A 9,675-nucleotide genomic window follows, 5' to 3' on the forward strand; every position below is an offset into this window, starting at 1 on the left:
AGTTGCAGCACGCGAGATCTTTGTTTGAGGCAAGTGGGATCTTTTCATTGCGGGGCGTGGGCTTCTCTCTAGTTGTCGCGTGAGGGCTCCAGGGCGCGTGGGCTCTGTAGTTCGTGGCTCGCGAGCTCAGTAGTTGTAGCGCACGGGCTTAATTGTGCCATGGCATGTGGGATCTTAATTCCCCGACCAGGGATCGAACCCATGTCTCCTGCATTGGAAGGCAGATTCTTTACCACTGGACTACAGGTGAAGTCTCCCCTGTTCTTTTTCCTTTATCTCTTGTCATAAGTTGTAGTTATATACAAAAATGATTCACAGGCTTTATGTTTCAAATAGATTTGAGAAAGGCATTTAATGGACCTCTCTAGTGAGCTACTTTGCACATTAGCCTTGATAGATTATGGAAAGTCCTAGTCTAAGAAACTTACAGAATTTTATTTAATCCAGAGCTTCCACAAATGACTTTTTAACATTAACATTTCAGGAAGCTATACGGAAGACCCTTTAGAAAACACTACTCAAATCCATACAAGCTCTGCATGTTATGGAAGAGGAAACATGCTCAGGTTAGTGATTGCCCATGCTACAGATTTCGTTAGCAACAGTCCAGGGCTCTTTTTGATGGACACAGTATATTTACAGTGGATTTATTTCCACAGAATGATTGATCTACTCTTACCATTATTTTTTATTAGCTCTGTCTCACAATATTCTGGCTGTTTTAACCAATCTTTATTCCAGTAGCTCTCCCGGACTAAATTTTGGCAGCATATACAAAATACTTATTGGGGTACATGCTACTTTTCTCTCTATACCTACCTACAAAAAAACTTATTCATTACTGCATTACATTTTTGGCAGGTCCCTATTATAGCAAGGATCAAACAGAATAACAAAGATTAAGTTCCATATCTCCCTTCCCTTTCTAATTTGAACTTTTAAAGGGAAGGGCACTTAAATTATTCATTCTTATATCTCTCAAATTTTATTCAGGGCCCCACAAAAAATAAATATTAGAGGATGTAAGTATGAAGACAATTTCTATGGAGGTATTCAAGGTCTAAATGGGAGACTGACATAAATACAAGCAAGTATAATGTGTCAGGCTGTGATGTGTTCTATGTCAGAGCAAGATTCATTGTGATGAGGGTTCTGGGATAGGATCGCTTTCCAAAAGTGATCCTTTGTAAGTTAGACAAAGAAATAGCATTTCAGCATGTGGAGGAGAAGAAAGGCCAAGATAACACCATAGCACAGTCATGCTGTTTTTCCCATTTGGAATGCTCTACTCTGACTAATTGCTGCCAACCTTTAGGATTAACTCTAAGTTCCATAGGGAAGGCTTTCTGGGACCCTCACAAACCAGGCCCAAATGAGATCTCCAATCCCATGTTTTACTTTTGTTTCATAAAATCCCAATTTAATATTAGGCATGAAATAATATAGTAATTATTTTTATTGACATTTCCTACTAAAATGTAATCATCACCAGAGGAAGACACTATATTTTCATTAGTGTACTTGAAGCACCTAGCAAAGGGTCTTGTATATAGTAGGTTCTCAATAATTACTTGTAGAACATGTGAAAAAGTAGAGAAGGAGGTGAATTGCTTATTGTGAGTAGGAGGAGGCTTCAAAATGTATGCTAAAGCTTTGGGATGTTATTCTGTTGCTTACAGAAACTTACTGAAGGTGCTTGAAGAAAAGAGTAAATTGACCAAGAAAAGCATCATTGTCAAGACTTTATACCAAGCATTCTGATTCCCTAATAAACCATTCCACAGTAAAAATCCCTGAACCTGACAGAATATGCTATATAGAGAGATAGACTGTATGTGTATATATCAGTATATACATTGTCATAGTGAGAGTCATGTGTAAAGAGATTTTCTGGTAACAATATAGCTGTGAAATATAGTTCTTAACAATATAGTCACTAACAAGTTCCTTTCTTAATCTGAGATGTTTTAAAGATAATCTTTATTTCTAAGATGGCCTACCCTAGAGAAGGCTAGAAATCTAGATCTCATTAATTCTTATATCCTCTAGACTAACCTGCATTATTAGGTTAGTGGTTGATAATTTGCAAGTGTTTAAAAACAGTATTAGAAGGCAATAAATAATAAAAACTATTTAATGCCCTAGAGCTGTGCTGTCTGTTTATGGCAACCACTAGCAAGATGTGCCCATTTAAATTAAAATTAATTAAAAGTAAACAAAATGAAATGATTCCTCATTCACGCCACATTTCAAGTACTCCTTTGATCACTGCAGAAAATTCTACTGAAGAGTGTTAGAGCCTAAGAGGGCAATAACTAAAACAAAAATACAAAACTTTGTCATGCTATCTTCTGTTTTTCAGTCTATATGTCTTTCACAATTCTTTTCCCTGTGAAATCTTGCTTGACTGTGAGAATGAGTGGTTAAGGTAGGGTGTACATAGATCCTTGTCATCACCAGGATGAGGGAAGGGGGAGAGAGCAACTCATAAGACTCACCAACATCACATTGGTAGCGGCACCAGGGCTTAAACTGAATTTTGACTCAACTACAATCACCTTTCCTGGGTGAGAGGTCAAAGAACAAACAAACAAAAAACCTCTTGGGAATGGATTCTGAGAAAACCCCATTCTAAAAGCAAGCTAAAAATAATAAGGAAAATGTGAGATGAATTTTCACCCTTACTGAAGTCATCCCTTCTGTGATTCTATGTGACAATTTCTCAGCCATGTACTGTAAAGCCATATGACATGATAAGATGGTAAGAGAAATATATGCATTTTAATCAGTTGAAGGAAATGTAGCTAGGAGAATGATCCTCAGCAATAATGTGGAGTAAAGAGCTCAAAATCCCCTAGTCATCCCACGCAGGGCTCTTGATCCGATTGGTTGCAAGGATTGGCTATTTTATAGTGAGAGCAGCTTCCTAGCAACGTCCTTAGAGCCTAGCGTCTCCCAATCACTCAGGCATCCAAGCAGCACTGCCGTTTCAGCGTTCTCTATCCTACTTTTGTTTATATACAAGCAAATGAGGGGAAATAAAGTGAGAAGGATATATTAACAGCTCTACTTATGAGAGTGTTCTTCGTAATGTAGATTAACGGGAGAAATATGTTTGACAAATAAAACAGATTGTAAAACCTTCAGCTTAAAATCCAAAGCTGTAAATCACATAAAATCCAGGGCCTGGAGTACAATGTGCTTCTCATAAACTTTCAATTTGTTTAAGTGGATTTTGTTGCTGGTTACACATAAAGACACAAAGCTGCAGTACCATTTCCATAGGAGGCTACTTGGACAACATCTGTTTTCACTTTATGTGTGGCCTCTGAGAGTTTTGGTTGAGGTCTTCAGGATGTACATCTGGGGATGCTAAGGACAGCGTCTGAGTCATGAGACTAAAAGGAAAACCCACTTGCTGCTTATTCAGTTTAATAAAGCAGAATGAAGTTGAATAAAATGAGGTAAGATTGCTAGGCACTTTACAAGTGAGGACAAATGTTTGTTGAATTAATAAACATTTCTGGAGGATGTCTTCTCACTTCTTACCTCTTGAACGTTCCTTATTTTATTATTCATCACAATAGAAAAATGCTTAATGTAATAATAAAATCCATTGGATTATAAGCTGTTATTCATCTTTCCCTCCCTCCTTCCCTATCTCTCTTCTCCTGTCCTCCTTTCTGGAATCCTGATCACTGCAAATGCTCTACTTGTGCTATTGACATGATCAAGAACTAGTTGACTATTTTAACTCAGAAAATTTGTACTTTAACATATATTAGGAAAGAATACTTTTCTAGAGGAAAAATTGGAAGATGAAGTTTTCCAATTGTCAGTAAACTCCCTAGTTTCATAATCTATTTGCAGATGTTTTGATTACACGGGGATGATTATTTCTGCTATATATATATTAACAGAGTACTCATCTTTCCCCTTATTAGCCTTCCTTATATTTATACATGATTACACACCCCATAGTAGGGTGACCATATGACATCTTCCAAAACAGAAAATATTTAGAAGTGAAAGGGCAGTATTAATAATTATAAACATGGATAAAAGAAGTATATACAGGAATAGTATCAGGCATGCTGTGATGTATGTTTTCCCTGCTCCTTGTTAAGTAAGGTCATTGTCATCCAAAGAATAGCACCTTGTGTACATACTTGCTGACAAACGTAGAATATAATTGCTTGGTAATAAATATTGTAGAGTACAATTGTCACTTTCTGCCTGCATTTTTCAAAGTCTCTGTTTACCTCTTGGTAAAATGCTTGATGTTGTTATTCATTTGTAAAGAACTGAGGGATAAGCTAGTTAGAAAGCAGTTTTTCTTTCATAACTCTCAAGAACCTGTGGCAATGGTTTCTAATTTGAGATTGTGAGGCTCTTTTCCTCAGTGGCTCTGGCAGATTCCGAATTCATATCACTTTTTGGTTCGACATCACAGGATATTCAACATTCTCTCTGCTCACCAGTACTTGGGCTGTATTATTGCATAGCTATTTTTATGACTAATGTTTTAGATTCTCACTGACTAGCAGATGATAGAAATACAGCTTAAATGTTAGTATTCAGTGATTTTTTTTTGTTGTTGTTTTCCTGATTCCATCCACAGTATCCCTGAGCTAGTTAGTCATTACAGTATGGGTTTAATAACTGCATACTTTCAACTAATACTTTGAGACTAGAAAGTGAACAGAGTTAATAGGAAGGTAACATAATCTGACAGGGCGTAAATTAAGAAAGATTATAGAGGTATCTTTGTTATGATACAAACATACAACTGAAATAATATAAAGAACTGAAGGCACAGGAACACCAGCGTTGAGAGAAAACTAGGGAAGGAGACCAGAGATATGAATAGATATAAATACAGATATAGATTCAGAAGCCTGATATAGAACCAGCTCTGTTTACCTGTCTTTTTCCAGGACAATTATACAGAGAAATTCAAGAGAATTTCTAAATAAACAAATATAAACCATAGACCAAGTTTAACTTTCAGCTCCTCTGCCTACCATCCCCCTCTTCTCCCGGTCCCCTCATTTATATCAGTGAGGATACTTCCACCTGAAAGAAATAGAAAACACAAACCAAACTTACTGAAATATTCAGGGGCAACTTTTGGTTTATATACCTAAAAGTTCCAAAGGAAGTATGATGAGCAGCCATGGTTTGAACAGGGCTATAGTGTCAACTCGTGTTTCTCTTGAGATGTGCACTTCTGTGCACTATCTTCAACCACAGGAGGCATATTTCATGGTGGCAACATGGCTATTGCGTAGGGGGAGGTAAACGTTCTTAGTACAGTATTCGGGCCAAAGTCTCCAGTTCTTTGCTGATTACTTGGGGTTGGGTAATCAGAACAAATATTTTCAGTAAGAAAATTACTCTCTTCCCAGAGTCAAGGGTGAATTCAGTCTTACCTCCAATTTCATGGCCGCCACACCATTAGGTAAATGTGGTGTAATCGACAAGTGAGTGTAAATGACACTTCCCCAAAGGAAACCTGGCTCCTAATAAGGAGGGCCAAAGGGAGGAATAGATCGGCATGCAATAAATACATACTTATTTCTACCAGATGCTCCTCTTCTTTCCTACCTTGTCGTCCTTCTTTTACCCATGGGCTTTTATGTTCTTGTGTTCTCTTTGCATTAAGAGAACTGTGTTATCATAAAAATTTTACTTCAATGGCATATAAATATTTTTCAAGAGAGAATTTTTATGGTAGAACAACTCCCCATTACATTTATTTTCTTTATGTCGTAGAGGTTATAGATCTTTCTCTATCCAGCCTCCAACATTCAATCTGGCCTATTTAACCTAGTCCTGTTTTCTCTCCTGCCAATCAATTTTTTTCCCAGTTATTCCCCAAGTGGATTGAATCCCCCTCTTTTCCAGACTGTTTTAAAGAGTATCACAATGTAGTTATTTTTATTTAAAAAAAAATTAGTTGCAAGCAACAAATCCAAATGTTATTTCCTAAAATAACATTAATATGTTTAAACTTAATAGTCACATTTTGTTCCTTCCAGATTAAAATATGATGGAGGTAAAAATAAAATAGAATATTTTAAGTAATTACAATAAAAATATCACTAAAAATGCTCCAGTGTTTTTTACTTAGAGTGATTTTAATAGTTGTGTATAAAATATAGGGGAAAGATAAAAGACACAAACGGTGCATCCATAAAAAGTAATCTTGTGCAGTTATAAAAATTGAAGGATCTCTTTATATACTGATGTGGAAAGATGTCCACATGTGTTGTAAAGAAAATTTAAAAATTCACAGAATAGTATCTTATGTGTTTTTATTTTTTGCATAAAAATGAGGAAAACAACAATTTATTTGCTTGAATATATATATATAACAGCCTCAGGAAGGATACATATGAAACTAGGAACAGGGGTTCCCCATGTTGAGTGTCAGGCAAACTAGGCAATTAGGGGCATTTTATGGAATGCAATTTTTAATTTTAATATCAATTTACAAAGAATCATACAGGTATATATGTAGTGACAATGTAAAGATGTACTAAATTTAGAAAAGAAATCAGACTCAAAATAGTAACCTGATTTTGCCAACTATAGCATATTTAATATAGTGTGGTCTTATTTTTTTTTAGATGCTTCAGAATCTTGAGTTGCTTTCTAGTTCTGAAGATCAATTCTTATCTTTTTTTTTTTTTTTTTATTTTTTTTATTTTTTAACATCTTTATTGTAGTGTAATTGTTTTACAATAGTGTGTTAGTTTTCCCTCTACAACAAACTAAATCAGTTATACATACACACATGCTCCCACATCTCCTCCCTCTTGCATCACCCTCTCTCCCACCCTCCCTATCCCACCCCCCCAGGCGGTCACACAGCACAGAGGTGATCTCCCTGTGCTATGCAGCAGCTTCCCACCAGCTATCTAATTTACAATTGATAGTGTATATATGTCCCTGCCACTCCCCCACTTCGTCACATCCCACCCCTCCCCCTCCCCATATCCTCAAGTCCATGCTCGAGTAAGTCTGTGTTTTATTCCCGTCCTACCACTAACCTCTTCATGACATTTTTTTCCCTTAGAGTCCATATATATGTGTTAGCATACGGTATTTGTTTTTCTCCTTCTGACTTACTTCACTCTGTATGACAGACTCCAGGTCCATCCACCTCATTATAAATAACTCAGTTTCATTTCTTTTTATGGCTGAGTAATATTCCATTGTATATATGTGCCACATCTTCTTTATCCATTCATCTGTTGATGGACACTTAGGTTGCTTCCATGTCCTGGCTATTGTAAATAGAGCTGCAATGAACATTTTGGTACATGAGTCTTTCTGAATTATAGTTTTCTCAGGGTATATTCCCAGTAGTGGGATTGCAGGGTCATATGGTAGTTCTATTTGTAGTATTTTAAGGAACCTCCATACTGTTCTCCATAGCGGCTGTATCAATTTACATTCCCACCAGCAGTGCAAGAGGGTTCCCTTTTCTCCACACCCTCTCCAGCATTTATTGTTTCTAGAGTTTTTGATGATGGCCAATCTGACTGGTGTGAGATGATATCTCATTGTAGTTTTGATTTGCATTTCTCTAATGATTAATGAGGTTGAGCATTCTTTCATGTGTTTGTTAGCAATCTGTATATCTTCTTTGGAGAAATGTCTATTTAGTTCTTCTGCCCATTTTTGGATTGGGTTGTTTGTTTTTTTGTTATTGAGCTGCATGAGTTGCTTATAAATTTTGGAAATTAATCCTTATTTTTTTTTAGATGCTTCAGAATCTTGAGTTGCTTTCTAGTTCTGAAGATCAATTCTTATCTTAAAAAGCTCTAGAACAAGATGTTGGCAGAAATTGTTATTTTTTTTTTTTCACAGTCACCCCATTGAATATTTCTTTCTATTCAGATTTCCTTTATTTTTCTCTTTGCTTAACTGAATGGAAATTCCATGAGTTAGGGGTGTTTCTCCATTTTGTTCATTGCCATATCCTAGCATATAAAACATTGCTTGGTACATAGTAATCAAACCATAAATATTCCTTAAACGAGTAAGATTATTTTTAATGTAACTCTGATTCTATGAAGGTAATCAGTCACTCAGAATTTCAGAAAATTTTCTTTCGTGCCATTTTTAAAAGCTTCCTTATTAGTTCTTTTTCTATTTAATAACTATTTTGCTTAATTTATTACATTTATGAATAATTATTGTAGCTTTTATTGAAGAAACATTTAGGAAATCAAATCCACAAAGACACAAACTAGAAGTTGGGCAGTCTTCATAGACTTTCACAGGATGATTTACTGAGTAATCTACAGATTGTTCTCCCAAAATAAGCCCTTATTATCAAGACAGTAACTGAATTGTTGCGGATTATAGAACATTGTTTAAGATTGTCCTTGATGCAAAGGGAATTATAAAAATCATAACTTCTTTGAAACATGAGCTTACTCAATATTTTGATCACTCTAAATATTAAAAATACAGAAAATAGCTGCTCTGACAACATGCTTTAGATTTTTTGAAAATGCATTGAGCTAATGCACCTAATTTCCTGTTGTAAACAAGTCTATCTTATAATAATATTCTTCTATTAGTGGTTATCTATTTATCTTTTCAGGATCTTACAATGATATTCCAAGTCTTGTTTTATAGACTCCCTGAAGGGCCATAATCAGTCATGAACATCTTCAGTAATCACCATGCAGAAGAAAATTTTCTTGATTTTTGGCTGGAAAACTTACAAACCATGCATTTCTGCAATTGGCAGTTTGTAGCGTCTGCTTAATCTCAAGCCACATGAATTGGTGCTGACTAAATAGACACGAATCATGATACCATGCTACATTTTATAGAAAATGTGACATTTATTTATGGCAAATGTCCTTGACAACCATTTTAAATTTAGCAACATTTTTTGTTGGTATGTCTCAAGACCTCTTACATCTATAAATGATGCTGGAGGAAAGTCATCTGATCTCACCTAAATTGTTAATGTATTAATTTTAGTAATGACTTGGAAAAAAATCTAAGCTACTACTTTGAGACTTGTCTCCGAGATCCTGAATATATCACAAGCTCTGTAGTATCTTGCATGTTACAGTAAGCTTCAAAGTTGGAAAATGAAGCCCTATTTAATTATTTTGAACCGTGGACTTTCAAAACGGCAATAGGAAAATGGATAGAGGAGATGAAGGTAGCATTAACAAAAAACAGATTCTAACCATATGAAAAGTTATTCACCATCACTCATAAATAAAGAAAAACATAGAATTATCTATGAGCTATTTTTGAGCAGTGAATTGGCAAAAGATGAAATATTTAGTGATACAAAATAATGCCAAGGATGCTGGGGGAAGAAATACTTATCCATTTTACAGAAGGAATCTGTAGGACAAAAGCTTTTATTGTAATAATAAGGGACTTTTAATAATTAAAACAATCATCAGTAGGACACTAAATGTATAATACATTCATCCACTGGAATACTTTGCAGCTATTAAAAAGAAAAAGATAGATTTACATGTGCTGATATGAAAACATCCCCAACATTTATCAGAAAATGAAAATGCAAAATGAAGAATTGTAAGTACAGTACTCTCCCATTTGTATTCAAAGAAAAAAATATATATATATATACACACTCTTAAATAACTATCAAATCCTTCTGAAAGA

This window comes from Kogia breviceps, chromosome 9, assembly GCF_026419965.1.
Source record: "Kogia breviceps isolate mKogBre1 chromosome 9, mKogBre1 haplotype 1, whole genome shotgun sequence".
In the NCBI taxonomy this organism is placed as follows: Eukaryota; Metazoa; Chordata; class Mammalia; order Artiodactyla; family Physeteridae; genus Kogia; species Kogia breviceps.